Below are 18,419 nucleotides of genomic sequence, written 5' to 3'. Positions count from 1 at the left end.
AAATTATGCATGGTAATCAAAAACTGCAAGGTTCAGAGTTAGGGGGTGTGGCTCAAGTGGTAGAGTGCCCACTGAACAGGCAAAAAGCCCTGAGTTCAATATCCAGTACCACCAACAAACAAAAATTGCAAGGCACAAATTAGTCCACTAGATTTTAGTGTATCTAAATACAAAATATTCACTGCAATAGTTTCAGATTCCACATTAGAACTAGCCTTTGTTTCCTTGTGCTACTGAGGTTAGAATCCAGGGCATGTTAAGCTTATGGCCTTCCACTAAACTGCCACCCCCACCCCCCCAGACTTAGACACATTCTTTTTGTGTGTGTGTGGTGCCAGTACCAGGGCTTGAATGTTGAATTGTGAATTCAGGGCCTAGATACTGTCCCTTAACTTTTTTGCTCAAGGCTAGCATTCTACCACTTGAGCCACAACTCCACTTCTAGCTTTTTGGTGATTAGCTGGAAATTAGAGTCTCATGAACTACCTGACCATCTTGGCTTTTAATCAGAATCTTCAGTTGTCAGCATCCTGAATAACTAGGATTACAGATATGAACCACTAGGGTCCTGCTTGGAACCATTCTTTAAGAATCACACTTGTCAAGTTCCAAATAGTATCATTCAAGATAATATCTAGAAAAGTTATTACAATACTCCTTCCTTTTTCAGATACATATCTGTGTAATACTGGTTTTCTTCACACCTTTCAACTAAAGCAATATATTATAATAGATTGATTCAAATGGTACAATACATTCCTCTTAAGTAGCCATTAAGAAATTTGTAAAAATAGCCGGGCGCTGGTGGCTCACGCCTGTAATCCTAGCTACTCAGGAGGCTGAGATCTGAGGATCGCGTTTCAAAGCCAGCCCGGGCAGGAGAGACCGTGAGACTCCTATCTCCAATAAACCACCAGAAAACCGGAAGTGGCGCTGTAGCTCAAGTGGTAGAGTGCTCGCCTTGAGCTGAAGAGCTGAGGGACAGCGTTCAGGCCCAGAGTTCAAGCCCCACGACCGACAAAAAAAAAAAAAAAAAAGAAATTTGTAAAAATATAAATAACATTATTCTTACTGCTTTGAAAAAAAAATCACAGATTTTTCCAAAAAAACATTTACATTAATATTTAGCTTTTATTGTGTTTTAAGACAAATATTTACTTTCTCTGATTCTCAATTTCTAATCAGTAACTATAAACTGATGTGATTCTCATAAACATAGCTGATTTTTAAGACTGTAAAATGTGCAGGGCACCAGTAGCTCACACCCATGATCCTAGTTACTCAGAAAGCTGAGATCTGAGGATTATCATTTGAAGTCAGCCAGGGCAGACTCTTATCTTCAATTAATCACCAAAAAGTTGCAAGTGGAGCTGTGGCTCAAGTGGTAGAGCACTAGCCTTGAACACAAAAGATCAGGGACAGCACCCAGGCCCTGAGTTCAAGGCCCAATACTACACACACACACACACACACACACACACACAGAATGTGAAATGGTCCTGATATTTAAAAATAATACTAGCAAATTAGTGCCATGTTTATTTCTGTATTTACTATGGTTTGGAGGTAAAAGGAAATGAAGCCGTGAGAAAGTGAACATTGACAGAGTCCCAGCTGCAACTCAAATGGAAGTGCAGTAACACTTCCCAGTGGTGACATCTCTTAACTTTATCTACTATTTGAGTAAGTTTCTTCACACCTTTTTACAGGGCTAAAGTCCTCAGGGAACTTGGGCACACCTAAAGTCATTACAGATGCTGGAAGTGACAGTTTGAGAGCAGGTCTTTGGAGGAACAAATGAAAGGGTTTCGATACAATTCATTCACACATGGAGCTACTGACCTGACCTCAAACAAAGCTGAGAAAAGTAGAGGGACATATTGAATAACCTAAAATGAAAAGAAAATCATCAATTCTTTAGGGAAAATATCACAAGTTCATATGCAGCAGCAGGTGCTTTTTTTAATACCCTATTTACTACTTACATTCCAGACCCTGCCCTGGGTGTAAAGATGAGAAGGTCTTGATAAGAAGAATTTCAAGGCACAGGCACAGTCTCAAGACTCTGATTCTCAGATGATGTTGGTTAAGCCATGATTCCTCTATTTAGTTAGCAAGAGTTACATATATTAACTAATCATTGCTGTGTATGTTTATGAGCCAGAAAAAAAATGGTATATAAATATATAGAAAGATAGACTGCTCTGCTATAAAACATATTTTCTCTCAGATTATCAAACATTTTCTTTTCCTTTCAGCAGTGACTTTTTACTTTCAACTTTGAAAACAAATTATTATCCTATTGGTAATAAGGCACTTCAGTAAATCAATAACATTTCATTAATTCTGAGAACATACAAATTATTATTGTTATTATTACTAAAATTATCAGTGAAATGGTTTGGATCATCAGGGGAAAAAAGTCAATATAATTCCTCTGAAAAATGACAAAAAAATGATTGCTTTCTCTATCTCAATTCTAGTGACTTAATTTTAAATTTTAAAAAGCACCCCATTGGCGTTATGGATCCTGCGAGAACTGAAAAACATGACAATCTTAACTGCTAGCACATTATTTTAGTTTCTCATATAACTGCCCTATTGGTTACTTTTATTTTGAGTAAGAATTTGTGAACACTTATGTTCTAGTCTGTTATTATCTTCGGCTATCTGTTAAATCCTCCCCCCACCCCTGCCCCACCACCTACAAAGTAGTAGAGAGCAGTCAATAGCAAAAATAGTTAAGAGCTCTTAAACAATCTCGCTTCCTTTAGCAAAACTTCTTGCTCCAGGAAGGAGTACACAAGTGCTTAGGAGAAAACAGGAGAGGTGGTTGAGACTGGTGTTATGTTATGTCTGTTTGAATGATGACATTTTCTACTATCATTCCTGTCTATAGAGGACAGATAACACAGAGCTTAGCTTGTCAAGTACCTTAATGTCTTCCTCATTGATTTATTTTTCTAGTGGCAAGGGGAAAGAAAATCCCTGGAACTTCTTGGAAGATGTAGGTAGGTGTTTAGGTCACATCTGAAATCTGTTCCTAATGTCACTACTTCCTTTACTCTTAGAATTCTTACATATATTATGGAAATTCTGCCATCAAACTTCACTAAATGTAGACTACCAATGAGCCATTAGAGCTATTAGAACCCTTGTTAGCATCAGCTAATATATTAAATTGGGACTAGCTGGCAAGTACCTCCATATATGAATCCTGGTACAATATTGTGTTCTTGCCAGATGCTGGTGGCTCACACCTGTAATCCTAGCTATCTCAGGAGGCTGAGATCTGAGGATCGTGGTTCAAAGCCAGCCTGGGCAGTGAAACTCATATCTCCAGTAAACTGCCAGAAAACCGGAAGTGGCATTGTGGCTTAAGTGGTAGAGTGCTAGCCTTGACCTGAAGCTAAAGGACAGCGCCTAGGCCCAGAGGTTAAGCCCCAAGACCAAAAAAAAAAAGTGTTATTTTTGGCTGAGTACCCTTGAAATTGATTCTTACACATATTTCTGAATATCTTCTAGGATACTCAGAAACACTCATCAAAATCCTGAAAGTTATTTACTTATTTTTGTTGGTTGTAGAGCTTGAACTCAGGACCTGGGCGCTGTCCCTAAGCTCTTTTTTGTTCAAGACCACTCTACCACTTTGAGCCACAGCTCCCACTTCCAATTTTTGAGTGGTTTATGAGAGATAAGAACCTCATGGGGACTTTTTTGCCTGGGCTTGGATTACAGGCATAAGCCACCAGAATCTGACAAAACTCTGCAACTCTAAGTGTAAAAAATTTCCTTCCAGATCAGAATCCTTGTTTATTGCAATTAAATAGGCTGACATCTAGCCAGGCGCTGGTGGCTCAGGCCTGTAATCCTAGCGAATCAGGAGGCTGAGATCTGAGGATCACGGTTCAAAGCCAGCCTGGGCAGGAAAGTCCATGAAACTCTATAAACCACTAGAAAACCTGAAGTGACATTGTAGCTCAAGTGGTAAGAGTGCTCGACTTGAGCTGAAGAGCGCAGGGACAGGGCCCAAGCCCAGAGTTCAAGCCCCACAACCGACAACAACAACAACAACAAAAATAGGCCGACATCTGACATTAGTTTAGGTCTAGACTAGGAAATGATGAACAAGACAGATCTTGAGAATAAGCATTCCATACAAGACAACTGCCTGAAATAAAGTGATTAGAGTCTTTCAGAAGTAATCTCATCTCTACCAGAAGAGGCTTAGAGAATATTGAGTATCAGCTTCATCCATATCCAATCTAAGTCTCAGAATTTTACTTGTTCCTAGAGACCTTAAGGTCACATACATTATTTGGTAAGACATTGAATTCCACTTGCTTTATAAATCTATAGCCCACCCAGCTATATTTTTAGTAAACATTCTTATAGCTAAAAGAATAAGAAGCTTTTAGGGTTGCCATCAAAGTTTTCTGATAATATGACTGAAACAAACTTTAAGGCCTTGAATATGCTATTCTCTTCCTGTAAGTTTGCTAATGCAATCCCAAGATGTTAACCCCACCCTTCAGTCCTTGTCATTGTTACTACTACTGTAGCAAAGTACAAAAATCTTGGTTGCTCTACAATTGCAACCAAGAAACCACAAATAATACTTTTCTCATGATTCCCCTGTACCAAAATCATGTTTTCCTTTGACAAAGACCAAATCACTTTATTCAGGGCCAAAGACTTCTTCAAATCAGTACCAGATTCCTTCTGGAACAGATGGAATGACTACACTATTTTCATAACTAAGCAGCACTCACATAATGAGCTCACCCTGACATCAGAATCCAGTTAGAAAAACAAAACCCACACAATTTAAACATAAAGAATTTATCATAGAGAAAATGACTATATAGGCATCAGAAGGTTGAAAAGGCAAAAGGCAAAGCCTGAGCTCACCTCACAAAAATCCTAGGAAGTAACTACCGTCCCCAAGGCTAGAGGAAAAAGGAAATTGGATAACCAAAACCTAGAAGCCTAAACTAGGGACCTGATAGAATTAAGGCTCAAAGTTCTGAGGAGAAGGGAATCATTTGGTTGTTGCTAATAATCTCAGTGGGGAGAAAAATGAAGCTGGTTCTAGTAGTGCTGAAAGAAGCTAGAGGCCAAAACCATTGGCCACTGCTGGGAAGAAGTGCTGATACCAGGCAGCATCGTTGCCCCAGCAAGCAACCCAACACAAACAGAAAAAACAGGAAGTTTATTCACCCCTCCTCCCGCCTCCCAGTCTTCCTGCCTCCTAATGGCAGAACCCAAAAGAAGCAAACTTTTTTTCTTTTTTCTTTTCTTTTTTTTTTTTTTTGCTAGTACTGGGGCTTGAACTCAGGGCCTGGGCACTGTCCCTGGACTTCTTTTGCTCAAGGCTAGCACTCTACCACTTGAGCCATAGCACCACATCTGGCTTTTATTTTTATGTGGTACTAAAGAATCAAACCCAGGCCTTCATGTATGCTAGGCAAGCAACTCTACCACCAAACAACATCCCCAAGAAGCAAACTTTTTATAAAAGAGTCATGGAAATTTGAGTATAAATAGCCCTAGCATCATAGAAAGTAGATTTGGAGGGCCAGGAATGGGGGCTCCCACTCCAGCAGGACTAAAATAGGTGGATTGCAACTCAAGGCCAACTCAGGCAAAAAGCTAGTGAAATCTCATCTCAACAAACAAGATTGGCATTGTAGTATATGCCAGTTATCCCAGTTATGTAGGAGTTATTAAAAGATTCAGTCCAGCCCTGGGCAAAAATGCCAGACCCTATCAAAAATATAACTAAAACAAAAAGGGCTAGTGGTGTATTAAGTATCCGAGTGTCTGCCAAGCAAGTGAAAGGTCCTGAATCCCAACCCTGAACCAAAAGAAAAGAAAAAAGAAAAGGAAGGGGAAGGGAGGAGGAAAGGGAGAGAGGAGGAGAGGAGAGAGAGGGGAGAGGAAGGGGGAGTAAGGGAGAGTTAAGAGGAAGCATTAAGGGAGAAAAGAAAAAAGACTAAGGAAAAGAAAGGAAGGGGATGGGAGGGGAAGGAAGAGAGCAAAGAAAGTATATTGGTGCTAAAGGAAAATAGATAAATAAATGGCTGCTGTCTACTATTTCTTTTCTGAACAAGTTTCAGATTTGATGTTTAAACATCTTCCGACCAAAGCCTTTATATGCTTCACTCATATGAAGCATATGCTTCACTTCATATGAGTGAAGCATATAGTTTAGTGGTCTTTATAGTACATTCAGAGAGTCACATAAATATCACCATATCTAACTGTGGAATATTTACATCACTCTTACAAAGAAATCTTCTGTTCATAAGCAGTAACTCCATCTCTAGCCTCTGACAACCACTTATCTACTTTTTGTCTCTAGACCTTTTCCTATTTTAGATGTTTCAAATTAGTAGAATTATAAATTATGTGACCTTTTGTGGATGTTTTCTTTTATTAGGCACATTTTAAAAGTCCATCATGTTGTAACATAAAGTCCATATTCCATTCATTTTTATAGCAGAATCATCTTTAATAGTATAAATGTGATACATTTTGTTTATCCATTGGTTGATAGACATTTTAGATGCTTTCATTTTGGAGCTATTAGGAATAGTGCTTCTGTGAACACTCGTGTACAGATTTTTGTGGGGATACCTTCATTTTTGGAGGGGGCGGGGGTGGTCCGGTCGGGGGGCCTGAACTCTGGGCCTGGGCGCTGTCCCTCAGCTCTTCAGCTCAAGGCTAGTGCTCTACCACTTGCGCCACAGCGCCATTTCTGGCTTTTTTCTTTTTGCTTATGTGGTGCTGAGGAATTGACCAAGGCCTCCGGCATGCAAGGCAAGTGCTCTACCACTGAGCTACCTTCCCAGCCCCGATACCTTCATTTTTGTAAAAGAGATTCATCTTAATAAAACCAACATGAAAATAAGCATTAAAATGTTCTATGTAGGGTTGGGAAGGTGGCTCAATGGTACAGTGCTTGCCTTGCATGCATGAGGCCCTGGGTTCAATTCCTCAGCACCACATAAGCAGAAAAAGCCGGAAGTGGTACTGTGGCTCAAGTAGCAGAGTGCAAGCCTTGAGCTGAAGAGCTGAGGGACAGCGCCCAGGCCCAGAGTTCAGGCCCTATGACCAACTCCCCTCCCCCCCCCCCAAGAAAAACCCACAAAAGTTCTAGGCAAACAATAATCACAAGAAAGCTGGAATTACTATATTAACATCAGGCAAAAAAAAAACTTCAAATCATGCAACGTTACCAGAAATTGATATTTCATGATGGCAGTAGGGCTAACATTCAGTAAGTTACAAGAAGTAAAAATATGTATGGATCTGGACCTGAGGGTGTAACTGAGAGGTTGGGTCCTTGCCTAGCATAAGTGAGAACCTGGGTTGGTTCAATCCCCAGCACCACCAAAAGGAAAGATAGAGAAAGAAAGGAGGCAAGGAAAGAGAGATAAAGGGAAGTGGGGTCGAGGGGGGGGGGGAGGTGAGGGAAGGTGAGAAAAAATCTGTATGACACAATCAAGTGTCTTGACCAAATTGGCATTTATATGACACCATACCCAAAGAAGATGGAATGACACCTGCTTTTCAAGCACATGTGCAATGTTCATTAAGATAAAATAAATGTTGGCCTTTAAAACATGTAGCAGTATAATTCAACATGTGTTGGATTCTATTTTAGGCAACTGAAATCTTATGGAATAAGGTCTCTGCACAAAACATAATTAAGTTATTAGTCACTAATGATATTAAGGTATCTAGAAAAGCACTACATTCATGAACAACAATCAATATACTTTTAAATAATTTGTGGTAAAGATCACAAATGAATTTTTCAATATTTTTAACTTAGCCAGGCACCGGTGGCTCACACCTGTAATCCTAGCTACTCAGGAGGCTGAGATCTGAGGATCCAGGTTCAAAGCCAGCCCAGGCAGGAAAGTCCATGAGACTCTTTTCTCCAATAAACCACTAGAAAACCGAAAGTGGTGCTGTGGCTCAAGTGGTAGAGCACTCGCCTTGAGCTGAAGAGCTCAGGGACAGCGAGCGTCCAAGTCCAGAGTTTAAGCCCTGTAACCGACAAAATATATATATATTTTTTACTTAATGAAAAATTTAAATACAATATATTTAAGTTTTCAGGCTACAAAGAAAACTTTCAGCTTTCACTGTTCATAGTAGAAAGGAAGCAAAAAAAAAAAATTTTTTTTTTGGTCCGTTGTGGGCTTGAACTCTGGGCTTGGGCTCTGTCCCTAAGCTCTTCAGTTCAAGGCTAGCGCTCTACTTCTTGAGCCATAATTCCACTTCTGGCTCTTTCTGCTTATGTGGTGCTGAGGAATTGAACCCAGGGCCTCATGGATGCAAGGCAAGCACTCTGCCACTAAGCCACCTTCCCAGCCCCAAATCTTTTTTTATAAGTAGTTGTACAAAGAGGTTACAATTCCACAAGTCAGGTTATCAATAAAATGCTTCTTTTTCAATGTCACCCCCTTCCTTCCTTCTCTCCTATTTTTCATCCTTACCTCAGGTTACACAGTTCATTATTTAAATAATATACATTGAATATAATTACTACAATTGCTCACCTGTGCCTCCTCTTTGCCCACCCCACCAAAACATGTTCCACTTATGACATAAGGAAGCAAATCTTAAAATCAATTATCTAAGCTTCCACCAAAGAAACTAGAAAAACATGAGAAAATTAAATCTAATGTAGAACAAAGGAGAAAACTGAGCTTAAAGCAGAAATCAATGAGACCAGAGATATATAAGCAATAAAGAAAATTTTAAAAGCCAAGTAAAAAGAAAGAGATCCAAATTAGCAGCATCAGATTGAAAACTCCTCCAGACTTAAAGGATCATCAGGAAATATTGTGAACAGGTTCATTCCAAATAAATTTGCCAAATTCCTTGAAAAATCTAATTTTTGCAAATTAGTACATATTTAAATAGGCCATGTGAATAGCTGATATGGCTTCAAGAAATTGAATATTAATTGCTAAGAAGAAAGAAAAGCCACTGGGCATCAGTGGCTCATACCTATAATCCTAGCTACTTAGGAGGCTGAGATCTGAGGTTCATGATTCAAAGCCATCCCAGGCAAGAAAAAGTCTGTGGGATTTACATCTCCAATTAACCACTGAAAAGCTGGAAGTGGAGCTTTAGCTCAAGTGACAGAGTGCTAGCCTTGAGCAATAAAACTCCGATAGTGCCCAGGCCCTAAGTTCAAGCCCCAAGACTAGAACAAAAAAGGAGGAGGAGGAGGAGGAGGAGGAGGAGGAGGAGGAGGAGGAGGAGGAGGAGGAGGAGGAGGAGGAGGAGGAGGAGGAGGAGGAGGCGGAGGAGAAGAAGGAGGAGGAGAAGAAGAAGAAGAAGGAGAAGGAGAAGAAGAAGGAGAAGGAGAAGGAGAAGGAGAAGGAGAAGGAGAAGGAGAAGGAGAAGAAGAAGAAGAAGAAGAAGGACAAAGAAGAAGAAGAAGAAGAAGAAGAAGAAGAAGGCTTACTTCTTTAAGTATTGGGAATAGCCATAGTTATTTTATTACCGCTTTGTGAAAAAATATGCTGCCTGTTTCATTTAGCCTGAATATTAGAACAGAGATTTATAAATAGATTTCTATTCATAAATCCCAGCCAACTCACTCACATGGCTTGTATGTGTTGATGGCATCTGTGCTGCCTTTAAATAAAAGCCTTTCTTGCTTGAAAAAAGACTGGAACACTTCAGAGTCTATAATTTTTATCTGGTTTTGGTACTAGCGATGTAACATGGATACCAAAACTTAAAACAATGGTATCATTTAAAATCACTAAAAGAAAATAATAAATGAAAGGCCTGGTTGCAAATTTAACAAAATGTTTACAAAAGTCATGTGCTGAAAATTACAAAAGACTAATAAAGGGCTGGGAAGGTGGCTCAGTGGTAGAGCGCTTGCCTTGCATGCCTGAGGCCCTGGGTTCGATTCCTCAGCACCACATAAGCAAAAAGTAGCGCTGTGGCTCAAGTGGTAGAGCGCTAGCCTTGAGCTGAAGAGCTGAGGAACAGCGCCCAGGCCCAGAGTTCAGGCCCCACGACCAGACCCCCCTCCCCCCCCCCCAAAAAAAAAGACTAATAAAGAAAGTTTAAAAAAATTATGGAAGACTTGTAATAGAAAAATCAATTATTCCAAAATTGACACTGTTTTAATGCAATCCTATTAAAAGTCAAGAAGATGGCATTTTTTTGTTTTTTTGGGGGGGAGGGGTTTGTCGGTCATGGGGCTTGAACTCTGGGCCTGGGCACCGTCCCTCAGCTCTTCAGCTAAAGGCTAGCTCTCTACCACTTGAGCCACAGCACCACTTCCGGTTTTCTAGTGGTTTATTGGAGAAAAGAGTCCCACGGACTTTCCTGCCTGGGCTGGCTTTGAACCATGACCCTCAGATCTCAGCCTCCTGAGTAACTAGGGTTACAGGCGTGAACCACTGGCACCTGGCTTCTATGTATTATTTCTTATAGTTGCTTGTGAATTTACATTTATCTCATAATCAATTTTCAATAATAATTCAATTTTCCTTAATCTCAAAGGAAAAAAAAAGTGGGCTGGGAATATGGCTTAGAGGCAGAGTGCTTGCCTAGCATGCATGAAGCCCTGGGTTTGATTCCTCAAAACCACATAAACAGAAAAAGTCAGAAAAAACCAGAAGTGGTGCTGTGGCTCAAGTGGTAGAGCACTAGCCTTGAGCACACAGAGGCTCAAAGACAGTGCCCAGGCCCTGATTTTAAGCTCCAGGACCAGCAAAAGAAAAAAAGAAAAAGAAAGAAAGAAAAAGTAAGGGTAGCCAAGCTCTGATAGCCCATTCTATTAGCTACTCAAGAAGCTGAGATTTAAGGGGCTGGGAAGGTGGCTCAGTGGTTCGATTCCTCAGCACCACATAAGCAAAAAGAAAAAAGCCAGAAGTGGCGCTATGGCTCAAGTGGTAGAGCGCTAGCCTTGAGCTGAAGAGCTGAGGGACAGCGCCCAAGCTCCCAGAGTTCAGGCCCATGACTGGAACCAAAAAAAAAAAAAAAAAGAAGAAGAAGCCGAGATTTAGTCGGACACCAGTGGCTCATGCCTGTAATCCTAGGTACAGGAGGCTGAGATCTGAGGATCACAGTTCAAAGCCAGCCCGGGCAGGAAAGTTTGTGAGACTCTTATCTCCAATAAACCACTCAGAAAACCAGAAGTGGCACTGTGACTCAAGCAGTAGAGCTTTCACCTTGAGCTGAAGAGCTGAGAGATAGCGCCCAGGCCCAGAGTTCAAGCCCCATGACCAACCAAAAAAAAAAAAAAAAAATAGAAGCTGAAATTTGAGCATGGATTGTGGTTCAAAGAAAGCCTGGGCAGCAAAGTCCATGAGAAATGTATCTCCAAGTAACCAGCAAAAATCTAGAAAAGGAGCTGTGGCTCAAGTGGTAGAGCACTAGCATTAAGCAGAAAAAATCAGGAACAGCCCCTAAACACTCAGTTCAGGCCCTAGGACTAGCATCAAGAAAAAACAGTAAAAGCGATCAGTTTGGGCAGTGGGAAGAGAATAACAAAAGAAGACTGAATTTTAAAAGCAGAGATATGGTTTACATATAGTTTGTATATGTTTGAAATATCCCATATTGGAAAGAAAATATAAACAAAAATAATAATTCTCCTACTAATAGTAATACAAAAATAGATTGAAAGGGCTGGGAATGTCGCTTAGCGGTAGAATGCTTGCCTAGCATGCATGAAGCCCTGGGTTTGATTTCTCAGTACCACATAAACAGAAAAAAGCCAGAAGTGTGCTGTAGCTCAAGTGGCACAGTGCTAGCCTTGAGCAAGAAAAGCTCAGGGATAGTGCCCAGGCCCTGAGTTCAAGCCCCAAGGCTGGCAAAAAAAAAAAAGATTGAAAAAGATCTATTTACAAGAGCAACCATAACTATAAGATACCAATTAGCTTCATAACAACATTAGTATTTAGATAAAGAAAGCTACATAGCATTTACTAAATATGTTGAAAGTAGAACTAAACAAATGGAAAGTCATATCAAGGTACAGGGAAAAAAACTCAGTATTATAAAAATGACGAATTTCTGATACTTAATTTATAATTCTCAACCAAAATCCCAACATTAGTATTTATAAAACCTAAAAAGCTTATTTAAATATTGTTGAAGATTTAGTCCTGCAATTTGGCAGGGGGGTGGGTGGGGAGAGAATAAGGAAGAACTGTTTATATCAAAATCAATATAGACGGACTTGGTGCTGGTAGCTCACACTTGTAGCAATAGCTACTCAGGAGGCTGAGATCTGAGGATCATGATTTCCAGCCTAGGCAAGAAAAAGTCCATGGGACTCTTACATCCAATTACCCACCAGAACGCTGGAAGTGGAGCTGTGGCTCAAAGTAGTAGTGTGCTAGACTTGAATGAAAGATTTCAGGGGCAATTCCCAGGCCCTATGTTCAAACCCCATGACCAACAACAACAACAACAAAAATCAAGATAGAGCCGGGTGCTGGTGGCTCACGCCTGTAATCCTAGCTACTCAGGAGGCTGAGATCTGAGGATCTCGGTTCAAAGCCAGCCCGGGCAGGAGAGACTGTGAGACTCTTATCTCCAATAAACCACCAGAAAATCGGAAGTGGTGCTGTAGCTCAAGTGGTAGAGTGCTCACCTTGAGTTGAAGAGCTGAGGGACAGCGCCCAGGCCCAGAGTTCAAGCCCCACGACCGACAAAAAAAAAAAAAAAAAAAAAAAAAAAAAAATCAAGATAGACTATACAGCTGTAAAAAATAAAAGTAAAAATAAAATGATGCAGTATTAATATAAGAATAGGCAAATAACTATCTTGAAAATACACTCAAGAATTGAGATTGGGCTGGGAAGGTGGCTCAGTGGTAGAGCACTTGCCTTGCATGCTTCAGGCCCTGGGTTTGATTCCTCAGCACCATATAAACAGGAAAAAAAAGCCGGAAGTGGCGCTGTGGTTCAAGTGGTAGAGCACTAGCCTTGAGCTGAAGAGCTGAGGGACAGTGCCCAGGCCCAGAGTTCAGGCCCCACGACCGGACCCAAAAAAAAAAAAAAAAAGAATTGAGATTGTTGACAGAGATGTTGTCCTGCACAGAAACAGGCAACACCAAAGGCATTGTTAGAAGCCAGGCTGCCTCACACACTACAGGGACCATCACACATTAGAGGGACCAGATCCCAGGCTCACCTTACTGCTCTCCACTCACCTGATGTGTGTTCAGTTTGGCCCTGGGAGGGTCACTGAATGAAAAAAAACAACCCAACAACCCAAAAGAGATCCTTTGTGAATGGAAGAAAAAGTGACATGTGACAAATTTTTTTATCTTGCTGTTACCATTGAAAGAATGTCCTTATACTATGAGATTATCTTCTGAACTGAAGAAACAGAGATGTGAAAATTTTCCATATGACCAAGCTTATCCAGTTCCAAGCATTGTCCTGGATTCTGGGACTACATTCTTCCTCCTTTCTTCCTGTTTAAAATGTTTTTATTTATGGCAACATGGTAATTTGTACAAAAGTATGTTGACCTTTAAAAAAAAGAATTGTGAATGTTTTCTGTTTGAAAGATGAGATTTCCATTTCAATGACATTAAAATGAAGTAGTTAGCTTATGATTTGAAACAACTAGTTAAACATTTGGGTTTTTTTTTTCTTTTGGCCAGTCCTGGGGCTTGAACTCAGGGTTTGTTCAAGGCTAACACTCTATATCACTTGAGCCACACCACCACTTTTGGCTTTTTCTGATTATGTGGTACTGTGGAATCAAATCCAGGGTTTCATGCATGCTGGGCAAGCACTCTACCATTAAGCCATATGGATTTTTTTTTTAAATAAATCCCCTTCTCACAGTGATTCAGAATAATATACCCCACAAGAATTAAAGAGCAGTAAAGATACTTTCAGAAATAATTTTTAAAATGTGATAACACTTTTTTATAATCTATGGTAGATGGAAGAATTTCTTTCTTCAAACACAAATCCCAGAAAATATAAAGATGGGTTTCATATGTATTGAACAATTTCCTCTACAAAAAGGAAAAAAAAAAACCTTTTTTGAAATATAAACACAAAGCCAAAAGAAACATTCCTAACACCACATGCATAATCATTGTATTTTAGGAGATTTTTTAAAATAGGAAAAAGAGAAAACTACCCGAGTGGGAAATTGGAAAAGCCTCTAAATAGCAATTCATCGAAGAATAGAGGTGAATGGTTGATAAGCCTAACTAGACAACCAATCTCATTAGTAACCAAGGAGATACAAATTAAAATTAGTTTTCAATCAAGATGCAAAATTTAGAAAGACTGAATATACACCAAACAATGTTGGCACGGGTGTGGTAAATAAGTACTCAATAGTCTATCTATGAAAAGTTCTGTAACTTAGGATATAATTTGGGGTACAATTTCATATGTACTTTTTTTTTGGGGGGGGGTCCAGTCATGGGGCTTGAACTCTGGGCCTGGGCGCTGTCCCTCAGCTCTTCAGCTCAAGGCTAGCGCTCTACCACTTGAGCCACAGCACCACTTCTGGCTTTTTTTTTCTTTTTGCTTATGTGGTGCTGAGGAATCGAACCCAGGGCCTCAGGCATGCAAGGCAAGTGCTCTACCACTGAGCCACCTTCCCAGCCCTCATATGTACTTTTTTAAGGCACTGAATCAAAATGAGGACTCTAGTCCATAGAAGTAGACACACAGGGGCTGGGAAGGTGGCTCAGTAGTAGAGTGATTGCCTAGCATGCATGAGGCCCTGGGTTCAATTCCTCAGCATCACATAAGCAGAAAAAAACTGGAAGTGGAGCTGTGGCTTAAGTGGTAGAGCACTAGCCCTGAGCATGAAGAGCTGAGGGACAGTGCCCAGGCCCAGAGTTCAGACCATGACCAAAAAAAAAAAAAAATGCACATATGTGACAATTATTATAGTAGTATAAAGGATATTTATTACAGTAGTAAAAGGATACATTTGTTGTAGTAGTATAAAGGATAAGGATAGTGACAAACAGAAGTAAGTTTGAATATATCCAGTACCACTGTTCTAAGAAGCTAGGAGTAGGGCTGGGAATGTGGCTTAGTGGTAAAGTTGCTTGCCTACCATGCATGAAGCCCTGGATTCAATTCCTCAGTACCACATAAACAGAAAAGGCCGGAAGTGGCACTGTGGCTCAAGTGGTAGAGTGCTAGCCTTGAGTTCAAGCACCAGGACTGGCCTAAAAAAAAGTTCTAATCTTCCAGCATTAAAAACAACTTCAAAGACTTCTCATAGGGGTTTTTTTTCTTTGTTGTTTTTTCTTTTCCTTTTGTCCATTTGTTGGTTTATTTGTCTTTGGAACTGTAAGGAAGAGAACAGAAATGGTGGGACAAAGTGTGAATAAATGCAGCAGTAATACTCAGACATGATATTGAAAATGAACTATACAACTTGTGGGTGAGGACTAAAGGGAAAAACTGCAAGAGAGCAAGGGAAGGGGTGACATTGTTCAAAAGTAAATGTACTTTTTACCTGACTTATATAACTGTACATCACCTTTACAATAACACTTAAAAAAAGACTTCTCATGGGGAACAATTAACTAAATCAGCAGAAAACTATGTATTTGTTAATAAAGAAGAGAGTTTGCCAGGAGCCAGTGGCTCACGTCTATAATCCTAGCTACTCAGGAGGCTGAGATCTGAAGATAAATGTTCAAAGCCAGCCTGAGCAGGGAAGTCCATGGGATTCTTATCTTCAATTCACCAGAAAAACCAAAAGTGGTGCTGTGGTTCAAAGAGGTAGAGCACTAGCCCTTGAGCAAAAAAGCTCAGTGACAGCACTCAGTCCCTGAGTTCAAGTCCCATGATGGACAATGATGCTTTCATGAAAATTTCTTCAAGCCATGTTAAAGCCCAAAATGCATCATTGAATAACTATGTATATATGTGTGTGTATATATATAACATATATTTGTATGTGCACATATATGGATATTCAAAATGCTATTAATTGTGATTATCTTTGATAGGGAGGGGAATGGAAATAGAGGGAACAGAATGAGGTTTTTTCCTCTGAATTCTGCTCTTAAACTTACAATGTAAGTATGATTCCTTGTGAAATGTTTGTAGTTACTTTTTTTGCAGAACACATGCTGAATGAGCACTCAAAGCTCCTCAAGCAATTGCACTGTATATATTCAAGGTACTTGTATTATTACACTCCTCACCATCGGCATCCTTATTTTTTTATGACTATCAACACTGGTATGACTTTCATCAGAGAAATTTTTAAAAGATTTACAGCAGAAGTTCATTTATTCACATATCACATCTTTGAGGCAAGACTATAATTCCAAAAAATAAACGACTTGCCCAGATTCTAAAACAAGTCAGGAAATGATCCAGAGCCAGGATTCCACTCTTGTACAAATAAATATATACACTAGCTCTCAGCACAGTACTATAAATAACCCAATCTCCTGGCATTTCAGTCTCTCTTCAAGTAATTGAGTGTTTAAATGACTTGCAAACCTTCACTTTGGCTTTAAAAATTGCCTGTGTCTAGCATTCTTTTTAAAGGGGTGGCTTTTAAAAGACTAACATTAACCTTCCCAAGAAAGTCGATAGAGTAAGATGAGTTTTCACCTTCTATAAGAGGATGACTCTAGAATAACAGAGTGATTTTCCCAAATGGCAGCTCTCATCATACCATTTAGCCTAACATGAAAACTTAGCAGGAGGGCTCTATAACTGTATTGTCCTAATTCTGAAAATTCTCCTAAGAAAGTGAAGCATAAAAGACACTGATCTGAATCAGGAAAGCTGACCTGAGCATTGCCTCTTCCAGTAATTACATGTGTGACCATGTATAACTTTCTACTATAAATTTCACTTTCCTCATTTTGTAAAATGAGAATAAGATTAAATCCCTGCTTTAGTTTTTAAAGTGATACTATCTGAGATGACAAGAAATATCAGGACTCTGTGTCCTCCTTAAATCTCTTCCAACTCTGTCTCATCCACTCCCCCCAATGATTTTATGAAGCTCTACATATATAATTCATAATTTGAAGAAGTGAGATGCCTTTTAGTTGTATCAGTCTAAATATTTCAGTCTGCTTGTCCTACTAATATCCACTGTATTGAGTTATGACAAAGAGTAAAGCAGAGACTAAAATGTTAAATTATAGAGAACTTAAAACATCAAATAAAATTCCCCATACTAAATGAGAGGGGAGAAAAAAAAAACTTCCCTGCTTACCTACACAGATTGTCTCAAAGTTCATAGAAGATAATCAGTAGATACTATGTTGAAAATGAACTATACAACTTTTGGGTAGGGACAAAAGGGAAAAACTAGGAGAGACATAGTCCACAAAGAAATCTACTCATTACCTGAGTTTTGAAACAGTAACCCCTCTGTACATCATCTTTATAATAACAAAAACTTTTTTTTCTGTTGTGGGGCTTAAACTCTGGGCCTGGGTGTGGTCCCTGAATTTTTCACTCAAGGCTAGCACTCTACTACTTTGAGCCACTTCTGGTTTTCTGGGGTTAATTGGAGATTATGGGCATGAGCCACAAGGGCCCAGCAAAGGAAAACTTTTAATAAAACAATAATGTAAAAACAAAAGCCGAGTGCTGGTGGCTCACACCTGTAATCCTAGCTACTCAGGAGGCTCAGATCTGAGGATCACAGTTCAAAGCCAGCCTGGGCAGGAACATCTGTGAGATTCTTTTTTTTTTTTTTTTGGTCGATCATGGAGCTTGAACTCTGGGCTTGGGTGCTGTTCCTGTGTTCTGTGCTCTTCAGCTTAAGGCAAGCACTCCACCTCTTGAGTCACTGTGCTACTTCCCTGTGAGAATCTTATCTTCAATAAACCACCAGAAAACTGGACATGGTGTTGTGGCTCAAGTGGTAGAGCACTTGCCTTGAGCTGAAGAGCTAAGGGGCAGCACCCAAGCCCAGAGTTCAAGCCCCATAACTAACCAAAAAATAAATAAATAAAGTTTATGCCAGGCACTGGTAGCTCACATCTGTAACCCTAGCCACTCAGGAGGCTGAGATCTGAGGATCAAAGCCAGCCTGGGCAGGAAAGTCTCTGAGACTCTTATCTCAATTCAATTAAAGGTTGGCCCAAAGTGGTACAGCACCAGCCTTGGGCAAAAAGAGTTCAGTGACAGTACCCAGGCCCTCAGTTCAAGCTCCATAATTGATAAAAAAAAAAAAAAAAAGTTCATATAAGAAGAAAACTATAATTTTTCCAGATAAATTACTATTAATATATGAAATTGGAACTCTTCATGTATTTCCTATCCCTTCCCCTGCTATATTCAAGCCTCTAAATTTGGGGTCCAATAATGTGTGTGTGTGTGTGTGTGTGTGTGTGTGTGTGTGTGTGTGTGTGTGTGTGTGTGTGTGTGTGTGTGTTTTGTGCCATT

The sequence above is a fragment of the Dipodomys merriami genome, unplaced genomic scaffold, assembly GCF_024711535.1.
Source record: "Dipodomys merriami isolate MVZ:Mamm:240054 unplaced genomic scaffold, mDipMer1.0.p SCAF_25, whole genome shotgun sequence".
In the NCBI taxonomy this organism is placed as follows: Eukaryota; Metazoa; Chordata; class Mammalia; order Rodentia; family Heteromyidae; genus Dipodomys; species Dipodomys merriami.
The sequence above is the reverse complement of the archived record's forward strand: the minus strand, read 5'-3'. Positions refer to the sequence as shown.